At 33.0% G+C, this 24,661-nt stretch overlaps 1 protein-coding gene across 2 annotated transcripts in view; it reads right to left on the bottom strand.

Moving 5' to 3' along the window:
• The window catches only part of LOC116352282 (neuropeptide CCHamide-1 receptor-like), a 38,640-nt gene that overhangs the window by 10,709 nt on the left and 3,270 nt on the right, over window positions 1-24,661 (bottom strand). Inside the window, exon 1 of one of the 2 annotated variants that reach the window (XM_031784765.1) lies at window positions 14,545-14,654. The exons of the other annotated variant lie outside the window; for it this stretch is intronic. The gene's annotated coding sequence lies outside the window, so the exon portion shown is untranslated. Of the gene's footprint in view, window positions 1-14,544; window positions 14,655-24,661 lie in introns of those variants that run through there. 2 annotated transcript variants of the gene reach the window in all.

Here is a 24,661-nt window from a genome sequence, read left to right on the forward strand (position 1 = left end):
TGAATTAAAAATACGACTTTTTTTCGTTCTGTGCAATAATATGCAGGCCGTAATTCTAGTATATTGGTTTATGTATCCAAAATGCTCAAATTCATTGATCTATTGTTCTACATTTCATTCGGAATAGTACCTAATAAATCTCAAAGCTTGAAAAACAATGTTTCATTTTTTGCTCCTGACCCCTTGAGTAACAAAACTAAAGTTATTTATGATACACCCTTTAAAAGAAAAAAGGGAAAGAGAGAGGAAAGAAGAGCTGAAGAACCATTTCAGCAAATTTTACGTCGATTTCCGTTTTCTTTTTTTTTGTTATGTTGGCTCAAAAAATTTATCGTCTGTGGAAATACTTTGCGATAATTTGATGTGAATGGAGTGTCGCATTCCCGAAACTATTGCCAATGTTTTTCTTTACAGCAAATAGCATTGGGTGGAAGTGCAAAAACTGGACACATTTCAAATGATTTATCGTGATTAACATTTAACAACCATATCGTTAGAGAGAGAAAAAAACGATCGCACATGATTCGAAAATAAATCGGTAAAGTTTGTGACCGCAAAGTGACTGAAATGACTTTTAAATTCACCGCTGTAGCTTTATTTCATTTTCGTGCCAACAATTTACGATCACAAATGATAATTTCATCAGGCAGACGGAGAACGGAAACTATTAATCGGATTTATCGACACGCTATTTATAAAGCAAAAGTTTGCTAAATCGAGCCACATATGTCGAGAGTACACACATATCATCACTGTAAACGAACCCATAACTTAGAATACAGACAACTGTTAGTGATAGCTTAATCCACTTGAATATGACAACGTTGTCGTATGTAATCAAGTAAAAGTTCTCAAATTCCAATAAAGAAAGAAAAATAAACTTCATTCCGCTTGTACACTGATTGCGAAGTAGTTGATAATGATTTAACATACATGTAGCTGTCATTAGGTACTCATCGTCTCTTCATCCATTCGAAAATATGCAGATGTATTCATCACAGCAAGATATATAACTATGTTATTTTTTATTATTTTCCGTGCATAACAAAACGCGTTATTATTAACGCTGTCGTTAAATTTTCAATTAAACCAATGTAGAACACATTCAAAGTCAATTAGTATCATTTGAAATATATGATGCGTTATCAACATTGAATATTATTTTGCATTGGTGGCAGCGAATTAGAAAGTCGGAAGGATAAGGACATAATAATATTAAACCTTTTTTTAATGATAAAAATAATTGATGTAATGTATTTCGAACAAAAAACAAACGCGTCGAATTGAGAGAGATGACAATAAAAAGGAACTCATGACTGTTTTAGCAGTTTATCTTTTGAAAATAAGCAAGTTTAAAGCTGCAAATACAATACAATAAAAAGCAATTTTCCTCAATTACATTTAACAATGTCTTCTCCAAGAAAAAAAAAATGATCGAAATTCACATCGAAGGCGAAAAAACCGACGAAGATTTAAGAGCATGCGAAATTTTGAATTGAAAATGTTTGTGTCTGTAGATTAAATAAATGTAATAGACATCAGAACGGTTCTCCGGCATAGCATGATTTTCAATTGATTCAACGTGAGTGGTAAACGAAATCAAATTTTTTATTCGCGCTTTCCATAAGCTCTTGAAATTGTTGAAAGAAAAATATGCCAAGAAAAAGTTGAACGCTTTTCATACTGGTTGTTTTGGATGTCGTTGCTCTAGTTCGATGTGGCTCGTCGTTTTCAATCAACAATTTGGCTTGTTTCGGTCCTTTTACACTGGATCGATGCAAAAGAAGTGAACTTTTTTCATCTTCTTCGCTCTTCGCGATTTTGTTTATTTGTCAGCAACTGGATAACAATTTTGTCGTTGGATTTTTTTTTGCGTACTGGATGTCGGCAAAAATGTGTCACGATTTTCTTCTACCAAGTTTGACGATGACAGACACCCAAAACGGCACGCCATCACGTGTTATAAATTTACCAACACTTTGAATCATGCTGATAACGCATTCCAAATATTTCGCGAGAATAATTTCGACATAAACTCTTTGTATTTGGAAGTGATGAGTGAAAAAAGCGTGCAAAAAATATATCCGACAGAAAGTATTCATTCATCGAAATCGTGGAGAAAATTTTGTTTTTGAAAGTGTCATTTTTATCGTTTTTCTCTATTTTTTTTCAATAACGATTATCACAAACGGACGGAGTCAAGCTGCTCTATAACATTTTGCAACATCATTCAAACCTGGATCTCGAAACATCAAGAGAAAGGGAATGGGAAAGAGATAATTTTTAAGCTGCTCACTACAAGCCTATATTTATAGAGCTTTTGATAAGACTCAATGTATGTGTAGTAAGTGCCCTTTCATTTCATGTCACTGTCAAAATACCGAGCATTCTTTGCCAATTTTTCTTCATCACATCAAAGATTGACGTATGTGTTTAACTGATGATAAATTCAAAAAAAAAAAAACAGCTAGCACATTGAACATACACACAAACATCCAATACTATAATGATAATGTTTGCTTTCAAAGCCTCCGATTCGCCATCTGAGCGTATGAAAAGGAAAACCAAGTGTTAAGCGACTAAGGAAGAGTAAAATTTGAGAATCTGACAAACAATGTGAAAATCAAATAATGCTTTGATAGACAGATTCACAAATACCCGTGTTGAACTTGACAACTGCATCAAAATTCATTGTGTCTCTCTAAATGTCGACAAAAACAAAAATTGAAAAAAAAAAATGGAACACACATATGTAAGTTTACATTTGGTCGTACTGCTTTTCTATCTTTGCCATAATGCCATTTATGACCGCAGAGACTCTTAGATTCAATATGCTTAAAATGTCAGTGAATTTCATTTTCGTTATTTTCGTTGGATTATTAAGTTCATATTTCTCTTCATTCTTTTTTTCTTCTCTAAATGAAATTCATTAGATGTTTTGTTCTCAATTTAATTCAATCAGATAATCATTTTGGTTGTTGGCGCGTATCCAATTCACCGCCACTGCTTCAAAATGCGCGTCAGACAAATGAAAAAAGAAAATGAAAACCAACAAAACAAAACAAGTTATGTGGTAGTTTTTCGTTAAGCAACCAACACGGATTAGCGAGAGCAAATCACTCGGAAAAATACGGAATTGGGGAAAATGAGAATGAAGAAGAGAGTTCGAAGAACAAATTGAAAAACAAACAAGCCGGGTTTGGCAAAGCTTCTTGGTATTTATTTATGTAATAATCGAGAAGGTTTATGCATTTGCCAGTTTGTAATAAGTGTGTCGCAATGCGCTATTGTCATCTGCGATCAGACAATGTATTCGTGTTTTTTGTTTCTCTTCATTCAATTTGATAATAGGCATGGTATGTATTTGTTGCCTTTTTTTCTAAACTAATTTCCATTTTCAAGTGGCAAAGTATTGTTTTCCAGTAGATAAACTTTTCCTTCGCAGACAAAGAGCTGGGTACCAATGATGCGTGCCTTTGTTTGTCCTCTCATTAATTTGTATGCTTAATATCAACTTAACACTTTGCTGTCTTTCAAGTTTGGTAAGACGCTCAAAAGCATTGAACCACTTGACATCGCCTGTCTCAAACGGTTAATCTCAGTCCCGATTCAGCCAACTCAATGTACACAAAAACGAAGTACACGCGAACATAAAACTTAAAATCAAAGTTTTGAGTGTGTGAACAAGTGGTTTCTTGTGGCAAACGTAATCAATTCCACTCATCGAAATTGCAATCGATTAGAATTGCAATTTGCATATATTCAATCTGACAATCTAAATTATCAAAACTATCATTCATTTGACAACTAATCGAATTATTTTTTAAATGAACGATAGTTAGAATGTATATACCGGTTAATTGATATAATCGATCCACACTTTTTGCAAAGCATGAATGGAAAATGTGTTTGGCATTGAAATGATGACACAACACTATCACAATTTGTACTTGTCTCGCCAACTTAAAACATTTGTCCAAATGATCGATGTGAGTGTTATCAATACAGATTAAAGCTGCAATCCTAGCGAAAAACTCTCAAATAAAAAAAAGGCCCGAACTCAAGGCTCAATATCCATTATGTACACACCAGAGACGGGATTTTTTCTTTAAATGCGTAAAAGAAAAAATCTGTCTTGAAAAAGAAGATAGAATGGTAAAAGCTTCTTCTTACTTTTTGGCCTTTTTGCCCACTCTACTAATCCCCGGCGAAAAATATCACATTCCTGCTTGTTTCAATGCTAATATAAGCCAATGGCATTTAAACAAATTACCCTTCAGCACAGGTATAAATTACATATTAAAACAATCACTTTCATCAAGACAGTGATAAGGAATCACCGCAACAATATTGATGTTAAACGCGTGTATTTGCATTTTTAAGTGACATATGTCAGTGCATATCACTTGAATTTCAATGATTCTGCCGCACAGGGATGGTTACATAAATTGATGCTTACTTCGGAATAGATGCTAACAAATGTCTACCGGTAGAATTTGGTGTTAATAAAATTAAATTAATAAATCAAGTGGTTTAACATCAAACAATCAATTTCAGCAATTGTAAAGTGCTGTCGCATGTTTGCGGTCCTTTTGATCACATTCAAATTCGTTGTTTTATTTATTCCGTTCAAATCGCTTTTAATTAGTTTCAAAAAATGGTTGCCAGACGTTTTTGATTTTCTGGTTAGGATATTTGCGTCATGCTTGTTTAATTGTTAAATCCAATTGTTATGAAATTTTGTTATTATGGATGTTACAGCAAAAAAAATACTATATTGAACATAAAAACGAAGCTGAAAATCAACTGCATGGCAACTGTGTATTTGAATGGAATTTTTATGTTTGCCATTGTTTTATTTATGGTCGTAGCGTTTGCATTCACTTCACGCTCATGTTTATTGCTTCTCGATTTCAGTCTCTTGTTTCTTCTCTGGTGTGTGCTTTTTTTTCATTACGCTTGGGATGACACAAAAAAAAACCAACAACTAGATAATCGACAACAAGCGGTATATATGGTTCCATTGTGTGAACGTATTCACACTGATTTCAAAACGAACGAGGCCGCATTTTTTATGGTCACCAGAAGAGAAACGATGTAATTTTTTTTTTGTGTGTGTGTTCTTTCGTTCATTTCGAATTCCAAATAGTTATGACCGATTTGGGATATTGTGACGGAAAGAAGCATTTGAACTGGTGTGTACGCGTATTGCATGAACATAGCATATTGTAAATATCCGATCGTCTAACAGATTCTGATATATCTAATTCAATCTAAATCCAATTAAACGGATTGACAGAAAATTCAGTTCATTTCGTTTATTGGCCAGCATCTACAAACAAAGAAGGGGAAAAAACATATAAAAAGTGACAAACTGATTTGGCCAACCATTTCATTTTCGCATAAATGGAAATTCAAGTCTGATGGTAAATAGAGCGATGAATTTTCTTTTTCACCTTCAACTTCAAATTAATATTTTTTTGAATGTTGTTGTTGTTGTTTATTTTCATACGAAATTCGATAAAAAAATGTTGCTCCCTCTCTTCATCATGTTCATTCCTGCTGTTTTAATATGCTTTCATTCGTTTATTGCTTGTTTGAAGTACTTCTGTCACCTCAAAATAAGGAGGAAAAAAATGACTTCGAAGTAACTTGCTGACTTTTCGAGTTAAATGGTTTGTTTTTTTTTCTTTTGCGTTTCTGTCATACGCGTATTCCAAACGGAAAATGTTCACGAGTAAATGAACTCATTGAAACTTCCGCTTCAAATCAATCCGAGTCAAAATATTTGAATAGTTCTTCTTTTTTTCTTCGTTGCACGCAACTTTTGTTCAAAGCTGTCTTTTTTGCACTGATATTCAGTATAGTTAATGTACTGCACATAAAGCGTCTCAGTTGGCCATCGCAAATAAACGACCTCGAATAAATTGATCTCATTTCTTATGATTACAAAACAAAATTATATGTAATAAATTGCCCGCACCCCGCAAACATTGACTGGTTGCATTGGTGCGAATTCAATCTTGAACCAAAAACAAATGAAACCAAATGTTCAACTTACTTAATCAGCAAGTGAACGGTGTTAGATTTATAAGTTATAGTCGCACGCAAAACAATGTATATGGAGTCTGAAGGCGATCAACAATAGAACCAAATAAAGTTTGTTCATTCAAACTACCATGGAGTATAATACGGTTCTTATCGACCGCATAATTTCCGATGCACAAACATAACAATATTGAGATAGGTTCTATATTTGAGTAGGCCAACAATTTATACGGGACCAATAATAATAGTATAATTACAATTCTAACAATGCACGTGATTGATGTGTTCGCAGAAGTATTTTGTACAGTTGACGCTCGGATAATATATTCGATTCAAAGCAGGGTCTTCATTCGATATAAACGATGACTTTTTTTTTGCAAAATAGAAAAAATAACTATTGTTATCCGAAAGTGCATGATACGGGCCAACAAAACCTATCAAGTCGAAATAGTTTTTCACTTATCAAAAACCTTTAGGGAATTACAAGAATAGATTACACCTCGGAAAATTGATTACCAAAAAAAAAAGGTTTTCACTTTTCGATAATTTGATAAGGAGTAATTTCTGAATCCGTTGGAAGGGGGACGTTAATCCGAACTTTCGAACCCCTGGTCAAAAGCTATGATTCCAAGTGTTTACTATATGTGAATTTGTAGCCCGTGCACAATCGTATAATATGGAAAAATATTCAAATTTATATTCGTTCGAACGAATGAAGTCAACAATGTATACTATTCGCAATTCCATAAACATGCATTGTTTTCATGAATATTAATTCAATCACGTTTGGACCGCAGATGTTTTGTTACTTTGTTATTATTCAAATCGAATTAGCGGATAATGACGTCGCTCTTCAATCAATTCAACGCCATCGGTATAAAATCCAATGGATAGTCACCAAGAACTTTTGGTTCGTTAAGATACTGCCTACTCGAATGTGGTATTGCAAGATATCTTCGATGCTCAGTTTCCGAATATGATTTATTTTAAGGTCGATTACAGACTACAGATACGATATCGCTACCAAGCTTCCGACTCTCAACGGGGTTTTTCTTTATGTGTACCAATAAATCAGTTTGTTAAATATTTCCAAGTACGCTCTCCGTGCGAACTGTACACTTGAACAATATACGAGTTAATTCATATTTTCTTTAGACGAATAATGATTCTCTTGCATCAGCTGGTGTAAAATGTTCAAAATATTAATTCATGTTCAAACTTCAATAAGTAGAAGCGATTTGATGCTGTTGCAGCGTTTATTTTCCATTGTTTCGATGTTCATATTATTGTTGTAGAATGTTTCGAAAGTTATGTTTACCAAATTATCATGTTGTATTTGATATAAATTTTTCAAGCTCACGCAACCGAGCCCAGCAAATGTAATACGACGGTTTTGGTGCATTGATGGTGTAAAAGTGAATTGAGAGAGAGCCTTTGATTTACGCAGTACAGTAATGTGTCGGTTATTTAACGAGATGTGCATGTGTGCTGAGATCTGTAGATTTATAGTGGTCGATAGTCGAAGAAGTAAACAAAGTTCAATTTTATCAGTAAATACGAAGTTTCGATCAAACTTCGAAAGCACTTACGGTGGTTCAAAATATTTATATACTTTTCTTCCCTTCGCATCCATTTCGTCGTATACTTCAGACAGAAATGCAACTTTTAAGTTAGTTCAATTTGTGATTTTTTGGTTTTGTATTTGTTTATTTTTTGATTTAAATGCGAAAATATTTGTAACACAGACACATACACATGTTACATATTTGCAAATCAATTAAGTTGGACTAAGCAAATATAAAGTTTCTTTTTTCTATTGTTTATTTGGATTAAAATTTAACTTATACCACAACGACATGTATACAGACAGTTGGAATTATTTTTTGTGTAATCTCGAATCATGATATGCTCAAATGAATATAAACAAAACAAAATTAATCCTGGATTAGTGTGGAATTAACGAACCGACAAAAAATCAATGATTCAGTGCAATTTCATTGTGTGGGTACTTCAATAATGATAATAACAACAAAAGAGACTCATTAAAATTATCTCCGAAAAGTAAATCCTATCCAAACAAACAAATATAGGACAATGTCTGCATGCAGTCTGATGCGTAACGATTTCAGCATTTAATGACTAGAAAGCATTTTGGTAGCGCATACAACAAACCGCTCCATTAAAAATGAAAAGAACAATGCGCTCAATGTTCTTTTTTTTCTCTCAATCTACAAGCTACTCTAGCTTCTATTGAGATAAAAAAAATACATCACATTTATATTTTAATATACACTCAGTATTTGTTTGCATTTGCTTGGGTTCATGTACCCGTTGATGCAAGCACCTCTTGAAACAAATGTATGTAGCATAGAGACTCTACTCTAGCAATGGATGCAATGAAAACTATCTGATATTCCAAAACATTTATTTGCTGGAGACAAAAATATTCATCACGTTTCAATGTTTGGCAAACAAAAACCAATTCGTCATAATTTGAGAACTGAATGTGGCAAAACTAGCCATTATTTAAATTGTTCACGTACATTTATGCTGATGAATAATTAACTTGGCTTGAAACGACACAACATAAACACAAACACGTCAAGTGTATTTTTCTTTTTGTTTCATCTCATCGGATGCACATATTTCTGATGATCATCCACAATTATTGGGTTGTTTTACGGTTTTTGGGGTTTTCTGCCATGTGTTTTCATATTTTTTACTTATTTTACATTAGAACAAATCATGAACAAAAGCTTAAACACACAAATAATAATAAAAGCTTATAGCTCAGTGTAAAAATGCTTGATGTGAAATGTTGACCATTAAGCATTGAAAGGACGCATACAATAGAATACTTTCAATGACAATAATATTTTTTTAGTTTGCAAAATGGTGAAAATATCCTAGGCCTTACATTAATCCTTACGGCTGATAAAAGTGCAGTGTATTATTCCATAGTCATCATAATTAGTCATTTAAGTTATAGCTTGGTCCAGCTGTGCATTCACCATTTGCATTTATATTCATTCGTGTCAGAGCGCAAAAAATAGTTTTCTCCGTTGCATGTTATAATGCATTTTATAACACGGTACACAGCATGAATATCGTATCAGTTTTGAGCAAAACCAGTTTTTCGCTTTTATTTTGTTGATATACTACGTTAAAACTTGACGATGATTCTGTTCGTCGTAAAAGGACCGAATTGTATATGATGGAAGTGACTTTGGGAAATCGAAGCCGATTATCCCATCACACGGGATTTTCGATCGAAATGAGCTTTTTATTGGGGGCAATTCGATTGAATGGTCGACATGTTATTTCGTTTTCAAATAAAAAAAAAAAACGAATCAATTGACTTGCAATGCAAACGTTGTGAGAGAGGAAAAGGGGCAAAAAATCGAAAATGAGAGGAAATGAGAAATGGACAAATGTTGACTTTTACGCCATAGTTATCATTTGATTCTGATGACCTTTAAATGAACTGCCATCGTGACGACTTCAAATGTTGGACGTTATGTGAAAATGGTCAACAGCGATAATCATCTTAAAAACGTCTGAACGTTTACATTCTCGATTTGTTTGCTTTGTATTTTCAAATTTAAACCATCAAGTGATGCTTGTCGTTTTATATTTTGACGGTCGTTTCTCAAAGATTCAAATTATTGATTGTCGAAGAGACACTTGAACTTGAGTATCAAATAAAGTCCACAAATACGATTTTTTTGCTGCAGATATTGTCATCAATATTGAACCAAACAAGCTACCTAAATGAATAAATACATTATACATAACGATAAATCGTTTGAACATTTGTGCATTGTACGTGAGAGTTTGTTTGTGCAAGAATGATTGAGGCTTTCGTTGAATTGATGATGCAATGAGAGTTATTTGATTACTTTTTTTTTCCACATCGGCAATTTCCACGCCTAATTTTGACAACCTGGACACGGTATATGAAGAGCAGGTAAGAACGTTTACATTTTGGCGACAATGTAAAGCGAGCAAAAATTCATTATGCGATCGTATACAAGTGGAACACGAAATGTATGTGTGTGTGTATGTGTTAAAAAAGAGATTGAAAGAGAGACAGACAATACCCTAAAATCAATGTTCGCGTTTTCTATCACATTCCACTTGGTTGGGTTCGAGTGTGCTACAATCAGTCTTTTTTTATTCATTCTTTCAGTTGTTTTCATGCGTTTTTTCTTCATGCGCGATTAGACAGAAGTTAGAAAACAATTTAAATAATGTTTTGTGTGTCTTCAAACGTGCATCGGTTTGGATAAAAGGCCCGAAAACTTGTTCAAAGTGGAATATTTTCACAAGAAACCAGGGCGCGCACACACATACAATCCGAATTCTAATTTCCTTTACCGGGCTATTTGAACATCTTTGGTATATATACAGAGAGAGAGAGAGAGAGAGAGAGAGAGAGAGAGAGAGAGAGAGATTGAACTCCTGTGAAGCAATGTGCATCATTATCATACCACAGTGTATTCGTTTGTTGTAGAGAGTATAGAAAAAAATAAACTTTTTACAAAATTAATAGGGTGAATGAAAGCATTCCATCGAATGCCAAACGAAACTCAAGTACGTACGGATGAAATTGAAAACGAATAAAAAGAAAACAACAACAGCAAATGAAAAATTGAAGTGAAGACGGTGCGAAAGAACGTTTGACAGAAAAATAAATTCACATTCGAAGTTAAATTATTATCCGACGTGTTTTTTTTTTTGCTCTCGGGAAAGTGCGTCGACAAATTGAGACCATGAATAAAACGTATTTAAAATATATTGAGAAAAAAGTTGTTGACTTTTACCTATTTAAACGCCGTTCACCGCCCGACAAACAATTTATATCCGAACAACAACAAAATAGAAACGAAAGCCACAATGAACAGCACTGGAATGTTGGAAACAATTTCTTCGTCGTGCATTTCGGTGTTTGTGGCAGCGTGTGCCTTGTGCCTTGTTTATGCGTACACCTGATTTAAGTTCGTGTCACATGAAAAAAAACTTCGAAAACAAAATTACGGCAAACAAATGCCTTTGATGTATTTATGTATCCGGTTTTTTTGCATACAAACTCAATCAATCGCAAATACCATAGCTTTTTTTTTGTTTCGACAGCAATAAAATAATTTTAAACGCTTTTTTTGTACATTGCTGTCATTTATTTGTAATTTGCTTTTTTTTCGTCTCAATTTCAATTGCTACATTGTAGAAGTTTTTTCGAACTTTTTTCCATGCATTGCTGGGCTGATCAAAACTTACAAATAAGTGGAAAACGTGTTATTTTGAACTATGTTTGGCTAGCCATTAGTTTGGAATATTGTTCAAGTGGTTTTTTTCCGTAAGTTCTTTTTACTCAAGTGATTTTTTTCAGTTTCGTCCAAGTAACAATATGCTGTTTTTGTTTATCAAAATGAATTGGCAACAGGCAGCTGTCAACAGTGCGTGTGAAATGTGCAAGGTTTGATTTTAAGCTCATTCGACATTTCAGAACGTTATGTGACCGCGTAAAAGTCTGCCGATTGCGTCCATTAATGAAAGCGATATTTTAAGCATTTTAAACTGACACTTCAAACGTGTGCTGCTAACCAAATTAAAATTAATCCGTATCCGCATTTGCAGTGCACAATGAAATTGTCCCATATGCATTTAAAAGCCAATAAATACAAAAGGGCATATGTAATCACAGCATTTATTTTTGCACATTATACCGTTTAGTCAGAAGAAAACCATACCAGACCCAAAAAAAAACCCACAGCTCCCGCTCAACTCCAGCAGAAAAAAGTTCATTAAAAAGGATGCACCCACGGAGACAGAGAACACCAACTGCACACGTGCTTTTATAATTCAAAATAAATGACACTCATAAATTTCCCATTTAAATGAATTCCATTAATTTTATGATTATTGATCACTTGTGTGAAACTTTTTTTGTGCCGAAAAATGTAAGTTGTACAAGAATCTGTGGAGAAAAAAAATGGATATCATAAAATTTGCGATACTTACAAAACGATTAAAAATGCCAATTGTTTTTGGTGTCTGTTAATTTGCTATGGGAATAAAGTGAGCCAAAAAAGAACAGAAAAATTGAAAAATTTGTTCCTGATTAGGTAAAATCAACCATTTTAATTAGTTGAGAACTTAAATTTCGCATGAATTATTCAGCAAGAAAAGAGAATAGAGTGAGAAAGGTTACATTTCAAAGAGTTGCAATCGCTTGAAAATTCGTCTATTGAGCAGCACGTCATAATTGGCATTAATGTTTGAGTTATCCATGTGCTGGATGAAAAGCGTGTTGTCGCCAAATTTATTATTCATGATGCAAATTTGTTTAAAAATCTAGTCATACTCAATCAGTTTCATAACGTTGAAAATTGTTATCAATCATGTGTCCACTGTTTATCTGATGAAAATATTAATGGCAAATGCTCGTCGCTCGTGAAATGCATGGGGGAACATTGTCATGTAATACTGGTGATTCACCAAATAGATTATGTCAAAACCAGTGAAGTCTTATAGCCATTGTATTCAATTTGGACCATAATCGAATTGATTTCGCATTTTCTTCTCTTTTCTTTGTTTCAGCGAACGAAACTTGAATTCAATTTTGTAAAATATCGTGTTGATAATGAGAAAGCTTGGCGATTTAGAGTTGTCATTATACACGCGTTCTTAATACAATTTACAAAAAAAATTATCGCATTAATTTTATAAATTTAATATTCTCATATTGGTTTTTATTATATATGACTTCTATCGCAATTTTGCTCGTTGCTTTTCGGTTTTGCGCCTTCTTCTCTATTTCTCTCTTTTTGTTGTTCGTGTTTTTGTTGTTATTGTAATCGGTTGATGCTTTTGCGACGTTGTGACACTCCACATTGAATATGTCGAAAAAGGCGCTTTTCTATCCAATAAACAGAAAATCTGGGATATAAATCAAAAGAAACCATTCAACGGACTCTGGATGCTTATTCTTTGCCGTCTTTCTTTCCCGATTATACCGGGTTTAAAGTAAGATTAATAGTTTTGAAAATTTATTTATTTTTTTTATCATTTTTTTTCTGGCAATGGTTCAAATTGCAAATTTAAAACGGAATAAAATGCGAAAGGACGAACGTATAGAGTGTGCATCGCACGCAATTGTAAACAATGTGAGAAAGTGCCATTTGAAATATAGTGTGTTAAGAATGGGACCTTTTTTGAGCTTACTCATCTCATGACGCTCATAATTCGACATTTTTTTTCTCACAAAATCGTCTACACGATTTGCATAAAAACAGTGGCTCTCATCATCCGACGCAATTATTTAAAAAGTTTGTTTTGTTTGCTCAATTGCTGTATTCAATAAGAGACCAGTTAAGTCATAATATAAAAAATTGGTGCAATTTTACACGCAATGCGCATTTTATCAAATCAAAATTAAATGAAATTGTAAACAAAAACAACGGACCATTTTGGATGACGAACATAGACGGGAGCGTGTATTTTACACAGTAATTCCAAATCTGAAAAAAAAACGATTTTGCTTTGATTAGAACCAAAGCTCGGTGCTCGGCTCATTTTAACTCTCTATAAAAGCGATTGAATCATAGATAAACACAAGGCAATTGTCACCATCTTCAGTGAATTGAGAAAATCAACAATACGATTGAATAAAAAGAGCAAATACCCCTGCTAAATGTGTGGAATGTCGAATTAAGAAAACCGTAAATAAAAAAAGACAAAGAGTGAAAAGGTCTAGTCTGTGAAAAAGAGGAAATATTCTTATTTAATGAAGTGAGAATCGAATCCGAAAAAATGGTCTGACGAAATTGATCGAAATGTTTTTGTAATCATTAGCTTTTGGTCGTTTAATCAAGGGTTCTTCGTGTGTTCACAAGTAAAAGTATTTAAACTGGAAGGAACTGCATGGGAAACATGTCCCATTTCGAGTCTGACTAGTTATTGGATTTTCCACGAACGAATAATTGATTTGGGTTCACCACATTAATTGGTGCACATAAAAATTCATCGGAATTATAAGTACAATTAAGGATCAACATACGTTGCAAAGCCAATTAAAAGGTGCATCTCGAATGAATATGATGCAACTGATTAGAGCCTTGAAATGCCATGTAAGAGTGCTTCTTAAATGTAAAATGCCAATATTTGTCGAGTGTTGATATGTGCTTATGTAAAAACCGACACCAAATGTGAGCAAGCGTACCATGAATTCTCATTGAGTATTCGTTTAATAAAAAAAGTGGCATCGTATTCACGTTTCAAGCGCAAAAAAGAGAGCAAACGATAGAAAATTCACATTGTCAACAAAGTGAATATGAGAATGCTCGTGTTGCCGAAAGGAACATGTTCAATGTACAGCTTTGAAAATCTGCTTACTGTTTCTATGACAAGGTAAAAAATTTAATACCTAGTATCATCATCGCTACCCAACCAGCTATTGCATATCACTTTTTTTTATTATTTTTGCATGCATCAAACCTTTTTCTTCGTTTTTTCTGTAAATCTAATCTTTTGGGTCTGTGTAAATAAATCTGCGTTGGATGGATTTTCACCTAAGCTTTTCTATGCAAGCGATTTTTTTCTTGTCATCATATAACCAATTGCAAATCGCTCATATTAATAATTCTGCAAAGAAAAAAGACGAGCATTTAACACATCAATACTGTTGGCAATTAATTTCATTTTTTTTTCTTTTTTTTATTACGAAATGCATTTGGATTGTGTATGTCTAGAGATATTGCCTACTTTCGTAGATCCAACCTGTTTATCGTGTGTATTAAACGTAATTACCCTCGGCGTTAATAGGGATGGTGAAGTTATGTATGCGGTTAATAAAGATAATTGCTTTGATTATGCCTATAAGTTGTGTGCTGCTTGTTGCTAATAACTTTTAAGGTTAAGTCTTTTTCCTTTTTGATTTTGGAAGTGAAGTTTTGATATGGAATTTCTTGTGCGTTTCCATGTAATATGACACAAGCAGTGCCAAAAGCCAGTGAACACAATATATATATTATTCCTTGGCGTGGGAATTGAATACCGTCAGAATATTTTGTGCAAATAGCCGTCGTTTAGCAACAGAAATTGTACAAATGTAAATGGCTTCACTTATACACGATCACCATTTCTTGCGAATAACGAAATAATGAACGAAACACCAAATGTTGAACGGATTTGTATTTACTGGAACAAAATGAGCATCTTAGAAATGGTTGGCATGGCAAGTTACTACCATTTAACTACTACAATGCCATGTTCACCTGTGTTCAGTGAACAAAACACGATATTTGATTGGGAAAAAAAGTAAGAAAATGCGTGCTGGAAAAAATTGCTCATTTGGCGAGATTCCAACACGCATTTTCATATTATTATTGCAGTAGATATGCTATTTTTTGTTCGCTTCACATTTTTTTGCGCTTACACAACGATAAAAATGACTGGCAAAAGTGCACGAGGGAATTCATTCTATTAAATTCTCTCCATTTCATGAGCACCACCTCTCCACTTGCATGGGATTTTGCGTGTGTACATTTTTTAATCTGTTATTTGTCTGGCCATTTTGAAATTGTGCAGGTGTCTTTCATTCCAAATCACACGAGTTGGTTAAAAAAAAACCCTTCAAAATGTCAAAAATTTTGGCATACATCGGTTTATTCACTGAGAATTAAATCATGTCCGACTTCCGTTATCTTTTGACCGTCGTCGAAACCTTAAATTCCCATGTGATATTGACCTGTTTTTTTTTTAAACACTGAAATAATTATAAATTAAATGAATTGTCAGTGGTTTTGGAATATTCGTTTTTATCTCTGTCTGTGTCTCACTCTTGTCTGGACTCTGTGTATATGTGCTGTGTTTCAATGATAATTTTTGTTTATCATTATGCTCGTTAGACGGCCATTGCACATACACATGTCTTTTGAATTATTATCTCACGAAAAATATTATAAATTACAACAAAGAGAGTCATTAGAAAAGTGTATAAATTATAACACACAAAAGGGTGTGTGTATTTGTGTTTATACACATATATATCGACCATGTTTATCGTTTGACAACGGTTCCGTTTGAAAGCGCGCGCGCCCCTTCAGCGAAATTATGAATAAGGATAAACCGTCAAATAGTACACAGTGCGAACAAAAAAAAAGCTTTATGGGTGAATTTACGATACCCTTTTCATAAGTTGTGAAAGGTATACTTTAAGCGAAAAATCGTGCACCAACCACCAAATCACATTCAAACATTTCGCATAAATGCAATGGACAAATGAAAGAAACTTGGATCCGATGAATGACTACTATAACCGGAAAAAAGCCAACACAATTTGTATTCATTTGATTCTGGTTTTATATTTTCATACATAACGCCACTTTTGTATATGCTATTCAACAAATGTGCTACAAAATACATCTCTGTGTATTTAGTGAATGATTTATACATTTTAATGTAAAATGTTTATGAATGGAAAACCACACACAAAAAAAAACAAAGTCGCTTCAAGATTAATGCAATTTCAGTCGAATATAATTGCAATTGGTCACCTTTATGTGAGAAATGATTTGGATTTTTTTTTGTTTGTTTCACCAAATGAGCTGTTTAATATTGGTGATTTTGGTCATAAACATGATTAAAGACAAAAATTACCAGTCACGAAATGAATGTTTATTATTCACAAAGCATTGTCATGGACAATTTTCATATTAAAAAATATATATACCGCGATAAATACAATACACCATACATATTTTGTGGCATTGTCTGTATTTGAATATTACGACTGTGTCTATGGACGAAACAAGAAAAAATCATTTCAATGGCTTTCATTATTTTTATCGCTTTTATTATTATTATCATTAGAATTTTTTTTATGACCTGATCCTGTGTAAAAAAAGATTATTTTCTCATAAATCACTTGGTATGACTCGATTCATAGCAGAGGATGCGTGAGTACAATGCATGTATTCTCTGTGCTCGTCAGACGTGCTCACTTCTTTTCACTCTGGATCATGTGCAACAATGCTCGGTGTCTTATTTCATTCAATACAAAGTTTCATTGTTTAACATTATCGTAGTATTTTTTTTTTCTTCTTCTTTATCGTAAATTGTTTCTCTGTATTAGGCATATCTATATATCTCTCTCACTCATTCACTCACTCTGTTTTATATTCAAAAAAAATTTTTGCACGTTTGTGTGTGTGTCTATTTAATAGGATGTTTTGAATAAATCCCCGTCCACAGATATACATTTACCAACATTTTTATTAATCCATTCCATCGAATCGTTCAAATCGATTGAAGAAGATTATTTTGGGTGAGTGAGTGTTATTTTCGAGTATATCCTTCCAAATCGTTTCACATTTGTATATAAAAAAAATTTATACTTTGGCTGAATTCCAAGCTGACATCATCTACTATTGGATTTATTTCTCAGTTTCACCTATAAAACTAGCACATTTTCGCCATTTTCTCGAGTATATATCGGTGCCAGTGGATCGGATATTACAGCCGGAATGAAAATTGATAGATAAATGCGATGCACACAAAGAGAGTATGAAAACATTGGGATTTACACGGTCATTTATTATATTCGATAAACCGCAATCACAATTTCCGTAATTTAATTAACCGCCAGATGTTGTACTTTGTATAAAATTCATTCATAACACATATTTCAGAAAATTACTATTTTTGGTTTTCAAAGATTCTTGCAATTTTGAGAGCTCTGCGTAGAACTCGAAGAGATTGAGCCGGGGAAAAAAAGTGTATTGGTGAGAGAGAGATAATAAGAACGGCTCAAACTCAAAGTTTAAAAAATTGAATGTAAAGTATTTTCAAGAAAATTCCAATACATAAAATGAACAAATGTGGTTGTTAACTCTACAAAAAGAATAATGAACTTTTAAAAATGAAAAAAAAAACTTTTCGTAAATGCTACGCGGTAAACTAAATTCGAATAGAACATAAAAATAGATTATTTTCTTTCACTTTCGACGTTTTTTTTACTTTGCAATAAATAGCATTTGTGCAAGAAAAATGGTTTCTGAGTGACAACATAATATGTTGAATATATTTAGAAAATATTGCTATTTATATACACAAATCTGAGTCATAATCACTGGATTGTGCTGCATAAATTTGTAGTTTGGCTCGATTTTATTTTTTTCAATGTCAACATCATTATCTCTGTGAATTCAAACACAATATTTACAATGTTGTTGTTGTTGTTGGTTTCATTTTCATGTGGCATTAATCTCATATGTAAACATATCAAGTGCAGGACCGACGGACGCCTATTTTCCTTTCCACACAGGATTTCATGAAAAAAAAAAAATGAAATGGAAACAGTGGAACGCGAAAAATTCACCAAAATGCCAACCGAAAATCAGTGGAAGTCATGCCGCACAACAAAACACGGATGTAAATCATAAATCATTTGAACAAAACCATCCGATTTGTGATCATGAAATTGCCATTGTACACATTTGCGCAAGGCGTCGATTGGACGTGTTTAACATGTTATATTATGGAACGGAAATTGAGAAACCGGGTGCGGAAAGAAGTCAAAAATATAAACATGTGTAGGTAAATTCTAGGGGCTCGGAACATGAAAAAAAAAACATCAAATAAACACAGTTTTAAAAATTTATATTTCTTTAACAAAAAAACTTCAGAAGAACTTCAAAAGTGTGTAATTAATATTTTAATATAGCAAGCCTTTGTGATTTTACAAATGACGTTCCACTAAATGCACCATTTGCCGCCATTTTGCGTATTTACGATAATCAAGAATAATGATTTTATTCACGAATATTCACAGAAAGTAAAGTTATTGTTCACTACTCAAAATGGACCAATATTCGTGAATATGCATGGTTTTTCACGTATAAAAAATACTTCCGAGCCCCTAGGGCAAATTATGGCTAAGAGTTGTTGTCCTTGACTTGATATCAACGTCTTTATTTATTGCATTTTTTTGAAGTACTTTTGTTTTGTAAAACAATTCATTTGTTCATCGGTTGTTGTTGTTGCTACTCGACATCTGCTTAAATGAAAAGTTTATGCAAAATGATGGAAGTTTTATTTTGTTAGATTGCCGAATTGGTGTTTTGCTTTAGGTTATGAATGATTGAAACCACAACAAAAATATATTCATTGAAAGAACGTGATACGTGTGCTATTATTATTCGTGATCGTGTTGATGGTGCTTGTTGGTAAGTATCTTTACTTGAGCTGATTTGCGTAATATTTGGCCATAGCAGTTATAATCAAAATAGTCCAATAGATAAATTGATAAATGCTCTTTTTTTGTGCAGAAAAATTGGCCACTCACAAATGTTTGATGTATCATAAAATTAAATGGCAGAACGACAACCAAATGCGGCTCAATATGAAAATAATTTATGTCCGACCCTTATCAATATTAATAATTTAAAATGAGAGAATGAAAGTGAAATCGTACACAATTCGGTACAATCGTCAATGACATACACACAAACATCGAAGTTGTACGACCGAAAAAAAGCCAATAGCCAATTCCAATGAAATCACACGAAAATGAACGTTGCTTATCACTTTTGGCTATCGTCTAAGAAACAGTCTTCATATCAATTCACTCGATTCTTCTGCCAATACTGTTGCTGTTGCTGCTGCTGTCTTTGCTTTTATATGTACGCTTGGCTGCTCATGTCATTGATTTGATTTGATTTCTGCCAACTATCATATTTTCGGATTACATAAATTTTGTGTTCATCGTCATCGCTCTCAATTTCGAATTGGACGGATTCGAAAATGAAAGAGAGATAGAATTTCCACAGCATGTCATGCAAATAGAATAACATTATGGCATATTAAACAATTTATTTTCGCCAATAAACGTAGCACATAAAAATAAATGATTTGCAATTGTATTGTGACCATAGTCATTCGTGTAGGTGTTCAAAAAGGACGGATTGATATTGTATTCGATTTTCATTGTCTATATTGGACTAATAAACTATATTTTGTTGGTTATTCAAAACGAATCGGTTAAAGTATAAACATATTTTATCAGAAAAGAACCCTTTTTTCCATTCGTTTATTTTGTTACTGCTCAATATTTTTCGCGGTGTCTTTGATGAACTTGATGATATGATTCCAATTCTTATTCGTAAAATGCATCCTTTCATCGAATCATATTTCGTGGCATTTCATTTGATTGAATTCATATTTGTATGCGATATTAAAAGCTAATTTCAAATCACATCTCATTTTCCAATAAACATACGACAAATAAAGAGAGAGATTTCTATTTTTCTAGGTCATAGAATTTTTTTCTGTCCATGTGGTCTCTACCCACACATTTCTCCTAGTTTCTATTCATTTCATTCTATTTTTTGTATATTATAAAAGGTTAATTAGAAGTCTTTACAAGAATATAAATTCAACAGAATATGGAACATAAACCATATCGAAGCGTATCCATGGGCGACGCTCTACTTCTGGGTCTCAATTAAGAGCTTTCTCTCTTATAAATCTGCTGAATATTCTCGATGTGTGAAAATGTGTGAGCGTAAAAAATGCTGTGGTACACACGTGGAAATTGTTTACATTGTATAATGTCTGGTTTGGTTTTGCGTGTTTTCAGAAGTTATGCGCATTTATTTGCATTTGTTAATGACGCCAAAAGTGTAAGAGCAGAGTAACCAAAGTGAAATAAAGAAATTGGCACCATTCAAATGATTTGGTTACAAGCGTATTGATAATGGGAATTATGGAACGAATCTACCATATGAATGTAAAAGACAAAGTTTTGTCACTTGTCAAATTCAATATTAAAGTGTTTAAGTTATGCATGACATGGAACATTTGCTTAATTATCGAAGAAAATGCGCACTTGGCAATCGGGAACATAGTACTTAATGATTCATAGAAATGGGGGAGACAATATAAATTCAATAGGCCTTTTTGAACTACACTTTCCTATCTGGTTTTCGGGCTCGTTTTCTTATTTATTTTGTGTCGCTGAGTGGCATTGCCGGAGTTATTCTGTAACAAATCGAAATGATGCTGCAGTTGACTTTAAAAGTTTGGTGGTTAACCACAATAAAATTGCGTATGTGACCCAATTCGAAAATCACAGTGACAACTGACAAATATTTATATGAAAATATGTGCGGCTCATGCAATAACGTTGAATTTGAAATGCTTGTTCTTTGCTAAAAAAAAAGTAATATGAAGTTTTCCTTTATTTTACACTCTTTTTCATTGTTCTTTCGGTCCTTCTCAATTTGATATTGGAGATAGAGGTAAAGAGGAGCGAGTTTTGGAGCAATGGACGAACATAAGTCCAAAGCGGCAGTAATACAATTTTTTTCAACAAAACGGAAAACATCTGAACGTACTTACTACATACGTATGAAAGAAAAAAGAAAGAACATCTCGCTCCCGCACACCAAAACGAAAAACGTAGTCGTACATTAACGACGAATAAATGTTGCACAAACGGTAAGCATGGAAAAAGTGCACATGAAATAAAAATAAAAGAAGAGAAACACATATCCAAGACAAAAAACACGGAGAGAAAGAGACAGTAAACAATGAGGCGATTTTTTTCCGCTTCAACTATACTTTTATACACTTATGGTTGATTTCGCTTCGGTACTTCCATTAGTCTTCATTTATCGAAGAGAAAAAGAAAAAAAAAATATGTGTGAATAACAAAGGAAAAAATTGCCACGTGAAATTGTAAATGAACAAATGAACAAGATCTTTATTTTTGTTCAACTTTTTTTTCTTCATTGAATTTATGTATTGCAATCGTTCCAATGTTTTTTTGTCCATTTCTTGATGTGCTATTTGTCCCCATATATTGGTGAAAATCGCTTTCAAATTGCGGTTATCCAATTGTTGCAAACGAGCGTTCGATCTTAGCAAATCTCATTTCATGTCGTTGTTATCCAAGATGATATATCAAGAGAGAGAGAAAAATCGAACGCGATTTTCCATCGAATCACTCGATTTAATCATGTGTCAGCTGTGTAATAGATTATTTAAAGCGCAGCAAGATATTGCCCAATCTGTTATCGTGCTACGGATTCTCTTTGCTGAATGCCAGCTATAAACATTCGTTCATTTTTATTTCACTGGTTTCAATTTTTTTAAATTCACAATAAATGGGCATATTTTTTATTCGATGACATCCATAATACAATATAGTTTATGGTTTCAGTGATGTTGCCGTTATTATTGTTGGATGAAGGAAGAAAAAAAAATACATTGCCCAAGTCAATTTCATCCTTATTTCACGCTTGAGAAACGTTTGTACCGAGGCCAAAATAGACACAAATCACATATGATGAAAGATTTACCGAAATTATTTCTTTCTGTAAGACTTTATCGGCAGCCTTTATGCTCATATACATGCCTTTATTTGGTTATTCCCTATGCATTCACTTGTTGTTGGGCCTGATGTCAATGTCCAAGATTAGCCACGCGCGAATAAAATATACGACAACAAACATCGAACTTTAATCTTTTTATTACAGATTTTGTGTCGGTTTCTTTTTTTTCGTTGGTCTTGGATGTTTTGTTGGTCGCACAGCTTGAATGTATGTTCTTCATTGCGAAAATCTAAAACATACAGCTCATTGTTAACATTCAATTGTTTGGTCATTTTCTGCGGAAAAAATATTACTTCTGCTTTCACCGCAAAATACGACATGTCATCTGCATGATTCACCCAATTCTATTGTTTGATCTGGCTTTGACTAGGTTTCTCTCATTTTCATTTCAAATTGAAATTAATGTGATTTCAACGGTGGCACAATACAATTTGAAATCGAGCATTCATTTCACAATAAAATTGATTACTCATATTTTGTGGAAGTGTCTATTTTTTCTGATTTAAAATTGATTCAGTTTAATGACTAAACATTTCATTGGCAAAATACTCATATGGAAAATGCGCATTGATAACGGATTAAGAGCAAAAACAAACATTCAGATTATCAACATTAAGTGAACAGCTAAAGTTTATAATTTTGTAACAAAACTCGTTAACAGCATTTCAGAGAACGTTTTTGTTCTTCAATTGACTAATTTCTTCATTCATTTTTCATTGAAACTCTTAATACGAACATTTTCTATAGAACGTTTCATTTTTTTAAAAATAAAAAGCCGTTTTTTCCGGGGTTTCTTACGCCCACAATTTCTTGTGAAATGAGATGAGGAAAGACGAATATTTCATGAATAACTTTTCTTATTAATCGGAATTCTGTGTTACTCAATTCCTAGTATTTATATAATTTATTTTCACATTTAAAGAACACAAAAAATAAAGACATTTCATTTCCTACATCAACGTAATGGCATTGAATCGGTATTCCACTGATTTAAAAAATGTTACTAGGGATGCCAGATCGCCCACGGCGTTTGTGGATTTTCGAGGCAAAAACTAGGATTTTTTTTTACAATTTTTGTCGTCCTCTTAAGAATAGCTTCAATAATTTGGATTTTTTGTGGTTGTCAAAAGTGATAATTTTTGTAGTACTTTTGATATTGACAAATCCACCATCAAAAAAATTGTATTTCGCCCATATATATCTCTCTTGGATTTAGAAAAAAATCGCCGGATTCACTCGGCCCAACCAAAACTGGCATCCTGATTCAAACATTTAAAATTTCTTAGAAACAAAGCTATAGAAATGTTGGTGAAACACAAAAATAAAAACACTGCCGTCACTCGTGACATGGAAGTATCATGCCAAAAATCATTTGGATCAGATTATTTGAAGTAGAAAAATGTCAATTTTATTCGGAGTGGGCTTGAACTTTTCAACGGCATTGTATGTAAGCGAACATAGATGAATTATTTCCGGTCGACTCGATTATAATTTCAGAGATAGAAGTGATGATTGATGCAATATCATATAACTCACACATAAATGTTTGTTGTCAATTTTTCGCGCACAAAAATGTTGATATGGAATTATTATACTAATTATTTCAAGCTTTTACCGTAATAACATTAAATCCCTCTGGATTTTCATACAAAACTCTTCAAGTTCTCCTAACATTTCTCCGAAGACTTGATCCAAAAAAAGCTGTATCAAAATTTGGAACCAGGTTTTGCTCCTACAGTGATGTTTCTCGAGGAGTGTCATTTTAAAATGCTTCAAGTGGAATCGTTGCCATGGTCTGAACGAAGAAAAAACAAATTGAAATAAAAAATAACTACATAAAATATCAATCATTCGACTCGGAATGTTATACCTTATCAAGATAACGCTGTATGTGATTGTAATAAACTATTTCAATTAAATAGTTAATGAGCATCATACATCAATTAAATTTTAATTTCATTTTTGTTTAATTGCTATGATGTTGATATGAATTTATCATTTCGTACAAAAACAAAAAATCCACGAGGTGTAATATGGGTGACTCCGCAAACTATTTTCGTTACAAAGTGTGTGTGAACATGGCAAATTCAAAATGGGATAAAGTTTGATTGACTAATCTCATGCTATAGAAAGCATAAGAGCATCAATTAGCTCTTACATGCGCACGAAAAACGACATTGTGAGATAATGATGTGATAAATCGTTTATGTTTTTCCATT

This window comes from Contarinia nasturtii, unplaced genomic scaffold (genome assembly GCF_009176525.2).
Source record: "Contarinia nasturtii isolate CC-2019 unplaced genomic scaffold, AAFC_CNas_1.1 Cnas_scaffold_187, whole genome shotgun sequence".
NCBI classification, from domain to species: domain Eukaryota; kingdom Metazoa; phylum Arthropoda; class Insecta; order Diptera; family Cecidomyiidae; genus Contarinia; species Contarinia nasturtii.